The 13443-nt window shown below is 42.0% G+C and overlaps 1 long non-coding RNA gene across 1 annotated transcript in view; it reads right to left on the reverse strand.

The window, feature by feature from the left end:
* Nucleotides 1-3682: 3682 nt before the first annotated feature.
* The window catches only part of LOC147709774 (uncharacterized), a 99267-nt gene continuing 89506 nt past the window's right edge, over nucleotides 3683-13443 (reverse strand). The window contains exon 2 of the long non-coding RNA XR_015296569.1: nucleotides 3683-4417. This is a non-coding gene — a long non-coding RNA (uncharacterized LOC147709774). The remainder of the gene's footprint in view (nucleotides 4418-13443) is intronic.

Raw genomic sequence — 13443 nt, forward strand, 5'->3', positions numbered from 1 at the left:
CCCACTTCAGTGCCCTGGCCACTCATATATGAAGTCCTTGTCTAAGCCACCTCAAAACACCCTTGGGAAGGAGAAATCATGGTTTGATAGGTCTAGTAGGGTTACAAGGGATAAGTTGCACCTTGCAATAAAGTCCATCCCGAGGGACCAGGGATTTATTAGTGCTTGTGGGAAGGACTACAAAGTTGCCCTAAAATCAAGAAAGGCTGATATGCGGGTTGAAAAGTGGGAAACCTTAGAGGTTGCTTTTCATGCTAGAGGAACCCAACTAAATTGGAAGACAGTTAGGGCAGTCTTTACCCCGGGGGCGCCCCCCCTGACTTAGCAACTTCTCATATCAGCCCGATATATGGAACAAGATTTTAGTGACATCTATTTGTCCAATGCCAGCTGTGAGGTAGATGGGCTGGTTGATGTACCCTTGCCATTGAGCATTATCTTGACTAATAAAGAAGTTCTTTAATCTATTCAAAATAGCCATGCCAAAAGACCCCTGGACCAGATGGGGTCCCTATGGACCTATAAGACAAATATTGAATTTTGGTCACCATCACATGCCTATGTCTTTAACTCTGTGTCTAAGGCAGGTATTCCTGATCTTGGCACACATCAGTTATTGTTCCAGTTTTCAAGCAGGGCAGCTTGGTGGACCCTGCATGCTATCAACCCATCACCCGCCTTGATTGAGTCACAAAAATAATTGAGCGCATAGTACTGAATCGCTTGTTAGACTGGACACCATGAAATAACTTAATTTCCCCAGTGCAGTATGGGTTCAGGACAGGCCTTGGAACTACTGTGCACTCCCTTAATCTTCAGCTGCTAGTAGCTAAATATAAGGATGCCATGGGTTCTTCCCTTCAACTGGCCTTCTTGGATTTATCAAGCGCGTTTTTAGTTTGTTAACCAGTCAAAACTGTGGGTCATTTTAACATCTTCATGCCTGGAGGCGGATCTTGTTGCATTTTTATGATATCTCTATTGGGACTTGAAATCATCAGTTAGATATGGCAACAATGGTGAGCGCACACAAACCTTCTCAGGTAATTGTGGGGTCAGGCAGGGGTGTTTGCTTTCCCTGATCCTATACCTGCTCTACATTAATTAGTTTGAATCTATTGTAGTAAATGTGAGGGTTCATGAGAAGTAGTAAGAAGTAAGCCCATGGCGGCTCTCCTTTACGCGGATGGCGCTGTGCTACTGGCCAGGACTGCAAATGGTTTGAAGCAGTTGATTACGTTCCTTGTTGTTTTTTTGGAGAAGCTAGGTCTGAAGACTAATCTGTCAAAGACACACATAATGATATGTGGACCCCATAACATCAAAAAATGTTTGTTTGTCCGAATTCCATCGCTAGAGTGAGCCAGTTCCCTTATTTGGGGGTGATGTTTGTTAAGGTTGTTCATGGTCCCCGTGTGTCTTGAGTAGAGTAAGCCGGCATTCTTGTGCGGTTGGGTCTGTCTTCTCTCTTGTTACTGCCCTGGGGGGCAAACCTATTTTAGACATTTTCAGGATGAAGTGTCTTCCTTCCCTCATGTATGGATCAGGGATATGAGGACACAGGGACATCAAGTGGAAGAGCACAGAGTCTGTTGACGGCACGTGGGGATTCCGCCGTCTACCTCCCATTTTATAGTCCATCAGGAGTTTGGACTAGAATATGTCAAAGATCATATACATCTTGCTCCCTTTTTACTATGGTGCTCCTTTTGGCTATATTAAGAGGCTGACGTTAGCCATCTTTTTATCTCTGACTGCCTCTCTTGTCGCCATGGTCCTAGCATCCCTGGAGCTCAGATGTTAGAGAGACCACCTTTGCTCTAGGCTTCCCCATGTCTTTGACAATCCTAGAAGCATCACCAAGGAGGGTAAAGGGTGGATAGAGAATTGCTTCCTCTCCCCTAGAAAGGCCTGTGTAGAGAGGGAGGAAGTAGTGAAACCATCTGTCCGAGATTTCTGCCATGTCCCAACAGTGGACGCTGTTGCTCCCTTCATTCGTCTTGTACAGAATTCCTTGGAAAAGGGTGCTATTAACGCTCTTTTGAACCTGCTCTATCAGATGATTTCTGTGCTTCTCTCAGGGGCAATTTAACATAACATAACATAACATGTGTATTTGTAAAGCGCGCGTTCACCCAGAGGTCTCTTGGCGGTGAATAGCAGGTGTTCATTGTTACCCACCTCAATGGTACTCATTTTATCGACCTCAGATGGATGAAAGGCTGAGTGGACCCGCCGGGATTTGAACCTGTGACCATGAGGTCGAGCACAGGCCCCTGCAATGGATTTGCATCTGCTGACGTTTTACAATGCCCTCGTGATGAGACCTCACCGTAGTCGCTGTTGCACCTAGTATTGTTTTGTACGTTTTATGGCCCCTTGTTCAAAAGGTGATTCCACTATTATGAAATCCAAACATCAGGAGGTGGAGAGCTGTGCTACTTTTTCTTCAGCAACTCAAATGACAATTGGTATGCAAAGCAGTTGGTTCTTTTTAAAGAACGCTCTACGGTTGCGAAAGTCAATGTTGTTTTAATAATGGTATTTATTTGCTACTCTTATTCATTTTAATATGTTGATGGTACATATACACTTGGTACTTGATGTATTTACTGTTTTATGGGTCTTAGCATTTTTACATTGATATCAGATGCACTTTATTTTATTGCCACAATTGTATATTGTGCCCTTTGATGTCTTTGTTTATGATCCATTTCTATGTGATCAAATGAAGAGATATTGAATTGTGTTACCCAGTTAGTTTTGGACATATCAGCCTTGGAAAGCCGGAACTCATTGTTATCCATCGCCCTATGTATATCTCTTGGCTCCTCGGAGGCTTTTTCAACCCACAGGCCGAATACTCCCCAGATCGAAAACTGAGGTTTAGTAGACTGTGATTTATTTAACAAACCAGAACAGTCAACTTGGTTTCGTTTGCAAGCTGTCTGACTACTGAGGGCCTGATTCAGATTTCAGTGGATGTCGAAATCTAAATGCCATAAGGTATTATGGGATTCATATTTCGGCAGAAGGCATGTCCGTCACCTATGTGATGGAGTATCCCATCTGCCAAGATCCAAATTTACTTTTTCCCACCCTATTTTTGTCATTTCTAATATCCAACTGAGGTTTTAAATGAATCATTTTACGATGTTTTGTCTAGAATTGCATTTTTATTGAGATATTGTTTAATGTTGTTAATATACTTTCATGGTGTGAACTCAGCAAAATAAGGCTGATGTTGATGACATGCAAAACAGATACTAATACTTGCATACTGTTTGCTGTATCCAGCTTTTTGCAGAAGGCATGATGTATAAGCTTACAATTAATCAAGTCCTGGTGTTATATTGAATGCAAAGGGTGTAGATATTTTTATGGAGTTTATTTTTAATGTCGTGAATGATATGATTTCTGTGATTCTAATGTATTTTTTTAGCATTTATGAAGCAAAATAATTTTTTTAGCTGAAGTATATTTTCAAGATTTTATACCTTTAAATTGTGGCATACATTTTGTATTTACTTACATTAATGGGTTAATGAACCAGAGCAAACAATAAAGTAAAGGTTTTTGGCTCCCACAGGGTTTGCCCATTAAAACCTCACTGTTTACTTTAGTGCGATGTACAGTAATAAAAGCTCTGTGCAGTGCAAACAAGAATGACACCCGACTATGGTAAAGCATTAAGATTTTATTGCGTATTTGAAGTTTCAACATTGGTTTAATCAATTACAGAACTACAAGCAAGGCATTCTTCCTTTTCTCTGAAACAGTAACACAGTGTACAAGACAAGGATATAGATGGAAGACAGACAGAAGGGAAAGTAACACAACACCTGGATCAAAATCTACCCATAGCCCCTGCCCTCATCCAAGGGACTGTGTCAAGGGGATCGTCTGCCCTCATCCAAGGGACAGTGTCAAGGGGGTCGCTGGTATTGTTAAAAGTAAATCAGGCTTTGTGTCTGGCTCAACAAATACTCTTATCAGACACTCATGATTTGCATCGGTCTCCGTATGGTCCCTAAACAGCGCCAACCGCTGAGCAAGCTAGATGGTATTGTCAGAGCTGGGCTTTGCAAATCTATCTCCAGAAGACCAGGGGTAGATCTTATCCAGACACGTGTCTGTCTGTCACAAGTAATCTTCAATGTACAGGGAGTTCCTGAATGCTTTGGGTTCACACAGGGCTGTCTAATATTCAGTCTAAAGGGGTATGATCAGCAAGATGCAGAGGTGTCAGCGAAGCGCATCCTTCCCTCATCGAAGGGTCCTTCATGCAGTGGACTCTGGAAAGGATTCTTGATGTCGGTCACAGGAGAGCGAGATCTGTCCGGCGCCTCCAGTGACAAGCGCAGGCGGAGTCGGCGCTTGTCTTTGAGAGGGGGTGGTGGAGGAGCAGATTAACCAACTGAGGAAAAAATGAAGAATAAAATCAATACAATTATGAAGCTGTAAAGATATAGACAAGCTAACAACCCAACCCTCCAGTGCACACCGCCATGGTCTCCGGTCCTGACGAAAGCCTGGCCATTACCATTCAAAGGCTGAAACATGTAAACCTGACCTTCTAAACCTTGGATGCACTTGAACAATTTACTCAATCACAGCATCCACCTTAACCTTTTAACCTGGCCTTACTATCCACCTAATAAAAAATTTCTTGGTCAGCAGTAAGCCCATTTTAATCTCACCTCATGCACCAGCACTTGTCACCCAAAAAACCCTGCTCCGCTGCAATCAGGCATCATAACAAACCGGAGAGGCACTCGGCCTCTCTGCTGGGGGCCCAATGATGAAGTATGTCACCAAGTAGGTTGGTGAGTGAGGGCCCTTTTAACAAACATGAGTGATTCCATTTAATAAGCTCCTCTGTTTTTATAGCTTCACTCTTTCATTATATATGTATATATATATTCACTGAAAAAACCATAGGTTATAGACCATATATAGTTAGGAATTAGCATTTAAAAAACCTTATTTTACTCACACAAAACCATTGAAATTCCATATATAGTTAGTTGCACTAACTATATATCGCGCACCCGCAATCCACTGCTGATGATGTCACATATTACATCATTCATGACATGGTCAGTGACATCACTGATGACATCACTGATGAAATCTCAAATGACATCACTGATGACATCACTGATAACAACATCCAGTGAGTTTTTGTTTCTGTAAAGTTTAAATATGTCTTACATATTGAAGAATGAGTGGATGTATAAGTGTCTGGACGAAGGATTTAGTAGGTGCATGACTGACTGTATGAGTGAGTGATTAAATGTGTCTCACTGAGTGCACGGGTTAGTGACTAAACTGTCTTAATTTGTGCATCATTATGTTTGTTGTTCTGTAAACTGCTGCATGTGTTGATCAGTAGCTATATGAGTAAGTATATGGGTTATTGATTGGTTGCTCAAGTATTTGTATGGGAGACTGAGTGTGTGTGTGGGTGGCTGGGAGGTGTATGACTCTGTGCATAGATGTGTGAGCAGTTGATTCACTAGATGTATGGGTTCAAAAGTGCATGTGGAAACAGCTGTATGGGTGGTTGACTGTGTGCATGAGTGCATTGGTGAGTGAATGGATATCTCAGTGCTACATGTCAAAGTAAGTACATATGTAAAACACAGTACATGTGAGAGTTGGCATATATAAATAACTGTGCATGAGAGCCACTGAATGTGTGAGTAGCTGTATGGATCATTGTGAACTTGTATCAGGGATTGTATAAGAGAGTAAATATGTGTTAGTATATGCTTGAATAAGTAAGGTGTGTATAACTGTATAGTTGAGGAAATGGAGGTGAGATTGTTTCTTTGCATGACTGACTAGGTGTGTGAGTAACTCCATGGATGAGTGACAGTGTGTGAGTTTCTGTATACACTGAGTGTATCTAAGGTTATATTAGAGTCTGAAGAGGTTTATCGTATTAGCACACGAATGATGTCAAATGAGATGTCATCAGTGATGTCATCAGTGATGTCATTTGAGATGTCATCAGTGATGTCATCAGTGATGTCACTGACCATGTCATGAATGATGTAATATGTGACATCATCAGCAGTGGATTGCGGGTGCGCGATATATAGTTAGTGCACCTAACTATATATGGAATTTCAATGGTTTTGTGTGAGTAAAATAAGGTTTTTTAAATGCTAATTCCTAACTATATATGGTCTATAACCTATGGTTTTTTCAGTGAATTTTCAAGGTTTTGTAAATGCTAATTCCTAACTATATATGGTCTATAACCTATGGTTTTTTCAGTGAATTTCAATGGTTTTTTAATAGCAAATATCATAAGCTGTCGAATGTCAAGTACGTGGTAAGTAAAAACATTTTCGTGTTTATGCACACTGATCTGCTTTGAATGCTGCCCCCCACCCCTCATTTCTATTAGGAGTACTCTCTCTTTGCAGATAGTGAAGGGTAGTTAACGCAGCCCTTTGCCCCCTTTGTAATCCGTCGTGCCCGCTTCTCTCTCCATTTGATTGATTGTTCTCTTTGGTTCATTCTCTATTTACAAACAAGCACAGAGTCGCAATACTCTGTTTAGTCTTTGCAGATAGCGAAAAACCGTGTAAAAAAACAAAAGGAATCGAGCAAAATCAGTAGGCCACTAATGGGATCTCTTTTTGACCTCGCTAAAATAGAAACATTAGGAACAACCTGTTGAAAATAGCAATGCGTATGTACATAAGCGGCGTTCATTTGTGTTCACAGTACCCCTTGTTGATTGTTTGAATCGAGCATTGAATTGTTCGAAGTTGGTTCTCTTAAGGATCTTCTCTGCCTGCAAACGAGGAAGAATAGGAATATTCTCTCTCCCTTTGCAGATAGTGAAGGGTAGGTAACGCAAGCCTTTAACACGTCGTACCTATTTCATTCCTCATTGATTGATTGATTGTCCGAACATTGACTGTTTGGGAATTAGTTCTTTTTGAAGGTATTCCCTGTTTGCAAATAAACGTAGGAAAATCTTTGCAAGTAGTGAAAGGGTACGTAATGCGGACCTTTCTCCCCCGTTGTAATCTGTCATGCCTATCTACTCCCCACTGATTGATGCACCTGTTTCACCCGGACCATTTACTAGACATACGTCATCTGGCCCGACCAGAGAGCACCCCTAGTGAAAAGGACATATGCAATAATAACGAAGTGATCACTGTATCCTGTTAACAGAAACTTTAGCATGAAACAACCTGGAAAGAAAAGAATAGGAAAACGAAAATCAGTAGGCCACTGATGAACATGAACTTTTATTAAACAACGAACAAAGAAACGATAACATAACGTAATGATAAAACCTATTAATGTCCTAGAAACAAGAAAACGTTAAAATATGCCATTGGTGAGAGACCAGAAAAACAGTAAGAGAAACCAAATCACCCCTCGCTGTCCCACCGCCTGCCACGCCAAAAAAATCGATAGACTAGGGAAAATGCAAGTCAGTAGAACATCCGCCCCCACTCTGGAAACTTCCAAGGTGGGGCAGGGTTCCGGCTACGCCCAGCCGGGAGCAGCCCATATAAGGCAGGTCCTGCTGCCACGCCTCGGCCAGGAGATCCTAACGTAGGGTGTAGCCGGAGGAGAGGCCGAGACCAGCGGGACCCGGCAAGGGGATTGCCTTTACAACGCTGAACAGTTGCAGGGGGGGGGAATGTCTCCTCGACCCTCCCCTCTCTCTCCCAGTCCGGCCGCGGTGGCCCTTGAGAGTTGCAGGTAGTCCCGCCACATGCTCTTCCGGTCCGGCCACCAACGGTCGGGGGGCCGAGGCCGACGGGATCCGGCTGCAGCCGATAAACCAAGAAACCCGTTCATGGGGCCAGAGCCAGGGGCGTCGGGCCGACATCTACCGGAAGCCCGGCCCGAAGACGGACGGGACACTTCTTCTTTCTTGTATAATTGCTGCAACAACCCTGGGGGGGGATGTCTTGCACATGCCTCCGACCCCCCCCCCTCGTCCTCATCGCCTGGTCCGGCCATAACAAATATCAAGCGAGATGCCGTGGGGTGCACTGGGAGGGAGAGACGGTGCGAACAGGCCTCTCCCGCCTCCCCAGTGGAGGCTTCCCAGCTGCACCCTCAGCGCTCCAGGCGCCCGGAAAAGAGTTCTTCCACTGTGGCCATGCTGCAATGTCTCGCCCGGCAGGGTGGAGCCCGTCCGCTCATTTGACCCCGCGATCGCCAGTAGCTACCGAACTCTCAAAATGGCGGTCGACCTGGCAAGAGCGGGCCCAGCATAAAGAAATGGCCCGGTCACTGGTTGACTCCACCACCGTAGTCCTCCACGACCTTGAAGATTCTAGAGGAGCCGCGGGAGTCTCCGACCCCCGATGGGGAATGACTGCCATGATCACCCGTGGAGTGACGAAACTGTATCCGCGGGACGTCGGCGCCAGCCTCACTTTGAATTACTAGAATCCTGCAGACCTCACTTCCGGTGAAAGCACAGTGTGACCCGGTAGGAAAAATTGTTGCACCCCCTCCCCTTTTTGACTGATAGTTCAAACCACCGATCCTTTCCTTTGCCCTTTTAACGGAACTTTGGACTGCCTCCCCCTCTTTTACATTTTCTAGAGAAAACAAAACATTAACCACTACATTAGCATAGCAGTTGACACCAGAACTGTTTTCAAATTGAAAACCAACAACATCTTCAACAGAATCCTTTTTGTTTCTGCTGTGACCCTGCTACAGCACAGGCATTGTCCCCAGCAGTAATTCTGCAATGCCGGTAAGAATAGCTGTGGTGCCTACTGGACTCACTCACCCCCGCGGCGCCCCACGCCGTTATGTGCTGGGCGGCAACTTGCTAGACATCACTTTTGTGCCATCTAGATTTCAGCGCGTTCTGCTGCCTTGGAACTATTCGCACAACAGACCGCTACTGACAAGAATATTTCATTATTGGTGCTGTCAATTTCAATAAATCTATTGGATAATTCAAAAGAAATTGCCACGGTCTCTTCGTTGTTTAAATCTTTTTACTGTTTTTGTTTTGTTGTATATATTTATATGTTATTAAAGTTTTATATTCCTACTACTTTGTTGGAGTGCTATATATTTTTAATGTGACACATAATTGTAAAATCTTTGATGTACAAAGAGTCATTCCTGGAATCTTCCGCTTCAGGCTCGGTCCCCTCCCCAATCACAATACAGGATAGTTTTCAGATAGTAGGAACACGTGTGGTGTGACGGATCTCATCGGGTGTGGGCCTTGATCTACTATAACTCCTTTGAAGAGGGGTGATTCTTTACAGCTGGGGCCATAAACTACATCTGCAGGGCTAGCTGATACCCTAGGACCAGCCTGGACAATCGGACACAGAGGAAGAGGAGTGTCAGAGGGTGCGGTAGTGAATAGGGCGAAAGGGAGGTGTCGGGCGGGCACAGAGTGTGATTCTCAGGGAAGAGCAGCGCAGATGGGGGAAGGTTTATTGCCCATGCATAAGACAGAGAGCGGGGGTGACCAGTGCCTGGGGAAGATGCTTGCAAGGGTGAGGAGCCATGCTACGAATCGACAGCGTGCAGAGAGTGGGTCTGCTCAAGGCATCTAAAATGGCTGCCGTGCACGACAAAAGTGTGGCATTTCAAAAAAGGCAAGATGGCGCAGACAATGTTTTTCAACACTTCCTCATTTCCTTCGAATCGAACGTTAACAGACGTTGGGGCATATTACCAAAGTTAAGCGATATTTATCGCTAACGATGCTTACCAACGAATTTTTTACCGCTAAGCATCGTCAGAAATTATCGAAGATAAACCTTGCTATTATCAAGGTTTATCACAAATGCGATAATAAACGGCCGCAATGCATGAATATCGCTAAAAACTCAGCGATATTCATACATTACCGAGCTAATGCTCTTAGCCATGTTATCCACCTCCCATTGGATAACATGGCTAAGAACTGCTCAGGGCAGGTGTTACTTTTTGGAGATATTCGCGCTTAGCGCGAATATCTCCAAAAGTTGGTAATAGGAGATAGATATCTTGCATGTTGTAATGCAAGTTATTGTGGTATATGGAACTCATACCATAATCTCTCAGGAAAGCAGAAACTGATCCTTTTGGGACCGCCTAAAAAGGCCTAGGGGGTGAGGAGTACTCTACTTTGCCCCCTTTTCACGTTCCGAACTATTTTATTTTACTCTCTTCTGTAATTACACAAAATACCAGCGATAAGATGCATCGGAGACACACAGTGAGAGAAAGGAGGCCGGAGATGAAGAAGAGATGTCAAATACACATTGGAGATAATATAGTGGCAGAAGGGAAGTAAATATGAGTAAACTTACCATGTAACATAAAAATGTCTCTACTATAAGTCTCATTTTATACTACAATCACTTCGCTACAACCTCATAAATTAAAAATAAAAATGAATAATGTCTCAAACAATTTTTGATTTCTAAATATAAATTTATTCTTCAGAATTTTCTAAATTTGAAAGAACTAGTAACATGTCCTCATCAGCAATGTCCTCATGAAAAGTCTGCAATAATGATTCTTGTAACTCTATGGTCTCCAAACACTCGATAAATTCGCAATCAAGAGATTGATCAAAAAAATCATTCAAGTCATCTCCTCTTTCTGACAATATTTCATTATTGGTGCTGTCAATTTCAATCAATGTAGTGGAATCATTCAAGTCATCTCCTCGTGACAATATTTCATTATTGGTGCTCTCAATTTCAATCAATGTAGTGGAATAATTCAAGTCATCTCCTCCTTGTGACAATATTTCATTATTGGTGCTGTCCATTTCAATCAATCTAATGGAATCATACAAGTCATCTCCTCCTTGTGACAATATTTCATTATTGCTGCTCTCAATTTCAATCAACATAGTGGAATCATTCAAGTCATCTCCTTGTGACAATATTTCATTCTTGGTGCTGTCCATTTCAATCAATCTAATGGAATCATACAAGTCATGTCCTCCTTGTGACAATGTTTCATTATTGGTGCTCTCAATTTCAATCAATGTAGTGGACAATTCAAAAGAAATTGCCACGGTCTCTTCATTGTGAGCCATTTTATTTTGAAATTGCTTGCTGTAAATTGCAGAAAAAAATAATCACTTTCATTTATCGTTTTTAGTAATACATAATATAAAACTAACTTTATCAAGTATTTAGTATAACAGAAGGACTGCAAATAAATAACAGAAAACATTTTTCAAATTATCTTCAAGTGTACAACATAGTTCCCCTTACAAATTAACAACTCACCTTTTTAAAAGTAGGAAAAGTGTTAGTACCTTGTAAATCAAACACCAGAAATTCACCACCAAAAATTCCTCACAAATGTACCTCAGACAGTAGTATCACAAAATGGCTGTGGTTTCCTCTCATTTGACATATATACATAACCAATTAACTTTCATCACACACAAATACAAAACCAAAGTAACATTTTATTTGGTTCTAAATTTCAACACTTTCAAATGTGTTTTCCCCATGCAATTTTCCATAGGACATTTACATACGTCTACAGCCCGAATGGCTGAGCGGAATTACACCAAACTTGGCAAAATGGTACATCAAACCTAAGAGGTCAGGAAGGATCTACTATGCCCCCTTATGGTCATTTCCCCCTTCGCTTTGGCCTCCTCTTGTCTCTCAATCCTACCGAGAGACAAGATGGCGGCCGCTACGGACTGTTTGGAATGTTGACAGACGCCGGAGAACCAATCAGCTTCGCAAAGCTCCGTAACGCGAAAAGTACGCGAAGCGGAGCGCTGTTACAGATATATATCTTTTTTTGAACGTTAATTTCTCAAAATCCACTGGAGCACATATATTGAGACCTAGCAAAGGCACATCGGGCTACCAGTCCCTAATATTTTACCAAGTTTCGTGCAAATCCATTCAGCCGTTCGATTTTTATTATTATTTTTTTTTTTGCCCCGCGGGGCCCTTTTAAAACCTCCACATCAAACCTAGGGGGTCAGCGAGGATCTACTATTCCCCCTTATGGTCATTTGCCCCTTCGCTTTCGCCTCCTCTTGTCTCTCGATCCTACCGAGAGACAAGATGCCGGCCGCTACGGACTGTTTGGAATGTTGACAGACGCCGGAGAACCAATCAGCTTCGCTTCACAAAGCTCCGTTGCGCGAAAAGTACGCGTCCTGGGCCGCTGCCCAGTCCGCTGTTACAGATATATATCTTTTTTTAAACGTTAATTTCTCAAAATCCACTGGAGCACATATATTGAGACCTACAAAAGGCACATCGGGCTACCAGTCCCTACAATTTTGCCAAGTTTCGTGCAAATCCATTCAGCCGTTCGCGCTAAAAGTGAGGCCAACCGCCCTATGGAAATTAACATGGGAAAAACGCGTTTTGGGACCCCCCTTTTTTCTCGGCCCCCCCTTGACGAACCCCCCCAAAATTTTCAGGGGCTGCTCAGAAACAAAATGTGCCATTTTCCTGAAAATTTCAGCCAATTCCGTCCACAAACGCCAAAGTTATTAGACATAGAATTTTCAAAAATCCCATAGGGAAAAAATCCTAACTATATATACCTACTGGCGACCGCCAGTAGGTAATATATATGTATATATATATATATATATATATATATATATATATATATATATATATATATATATATATATATATATATATATATATATATATATATATATATATATATATTCCACGTTATAGTTAGTTGGACTCACTATAACTTGCGCGTGCAATGCACTGCTGATGACGTCACATATTACATCACTCATGACATGGTCAGTGACATCACTCATGACATCACTGATGACACCATCCAGTGAATATGTGTCTTTCTGAAAAATAAATATTAGTGAGTAATGTTTAAATATTTAAATATATATATTATTGTTTCACTTTGTTTATAAGTGGCTACATGTGTTGGTAAGTAGCTACATGCGTATGTATATGGGTTATTAGATGTTTCTCTTAGTATCAGTATGAGTGTCTATATGGTTTGGTGGGGGTATTACTTAGCACATAGATGCATGAGTGACTGACTCGCTGTTTGTATGTGTTTTGAAGACAGCATATGTGCAGGACTGTATGGATGGATGAGTGTGTATATGTGTTTGTTAGTGAGTGAATGACTGTCTCACTAGTGTCTTTATCAGTAACTACATATGTTTTAATCTAGTATATGTGAATATTGATGTATATAAGTGAGTATATGTGAGAGTAAGAGATTGTAAGAGTTCCTGTTTAAATAAGTATGTGTTTCTATAAGTGATTGTTTAAGAGAATAAATATGTGTAATTTTCAATACAAGTAAGGTTGTAGTGTGTGTATAACTCTATATTCAAATAAATGGATGTTCAATAGTTTATTTGCACGTGTGAGTATGTGTGTGAGTAACTTTTGGATGACTGTCGGTGTGTAACAGGATGTATAGGTGTATCACTTCATATGA

Source organism: Lissotriton vulgaris, chromosome 6 (assembly GCF_964263255.1).
Source record: "Lissotriton vulgaris chromosome 6, aLisVul1.2, whole genome shotgun sequence".
Lineage (NCBI taxonomy): Eukaryota > Metazoa > Chordata > Amphibia > Caudata > Salamandridae > Lissotriton > Lissotriton vulgaris.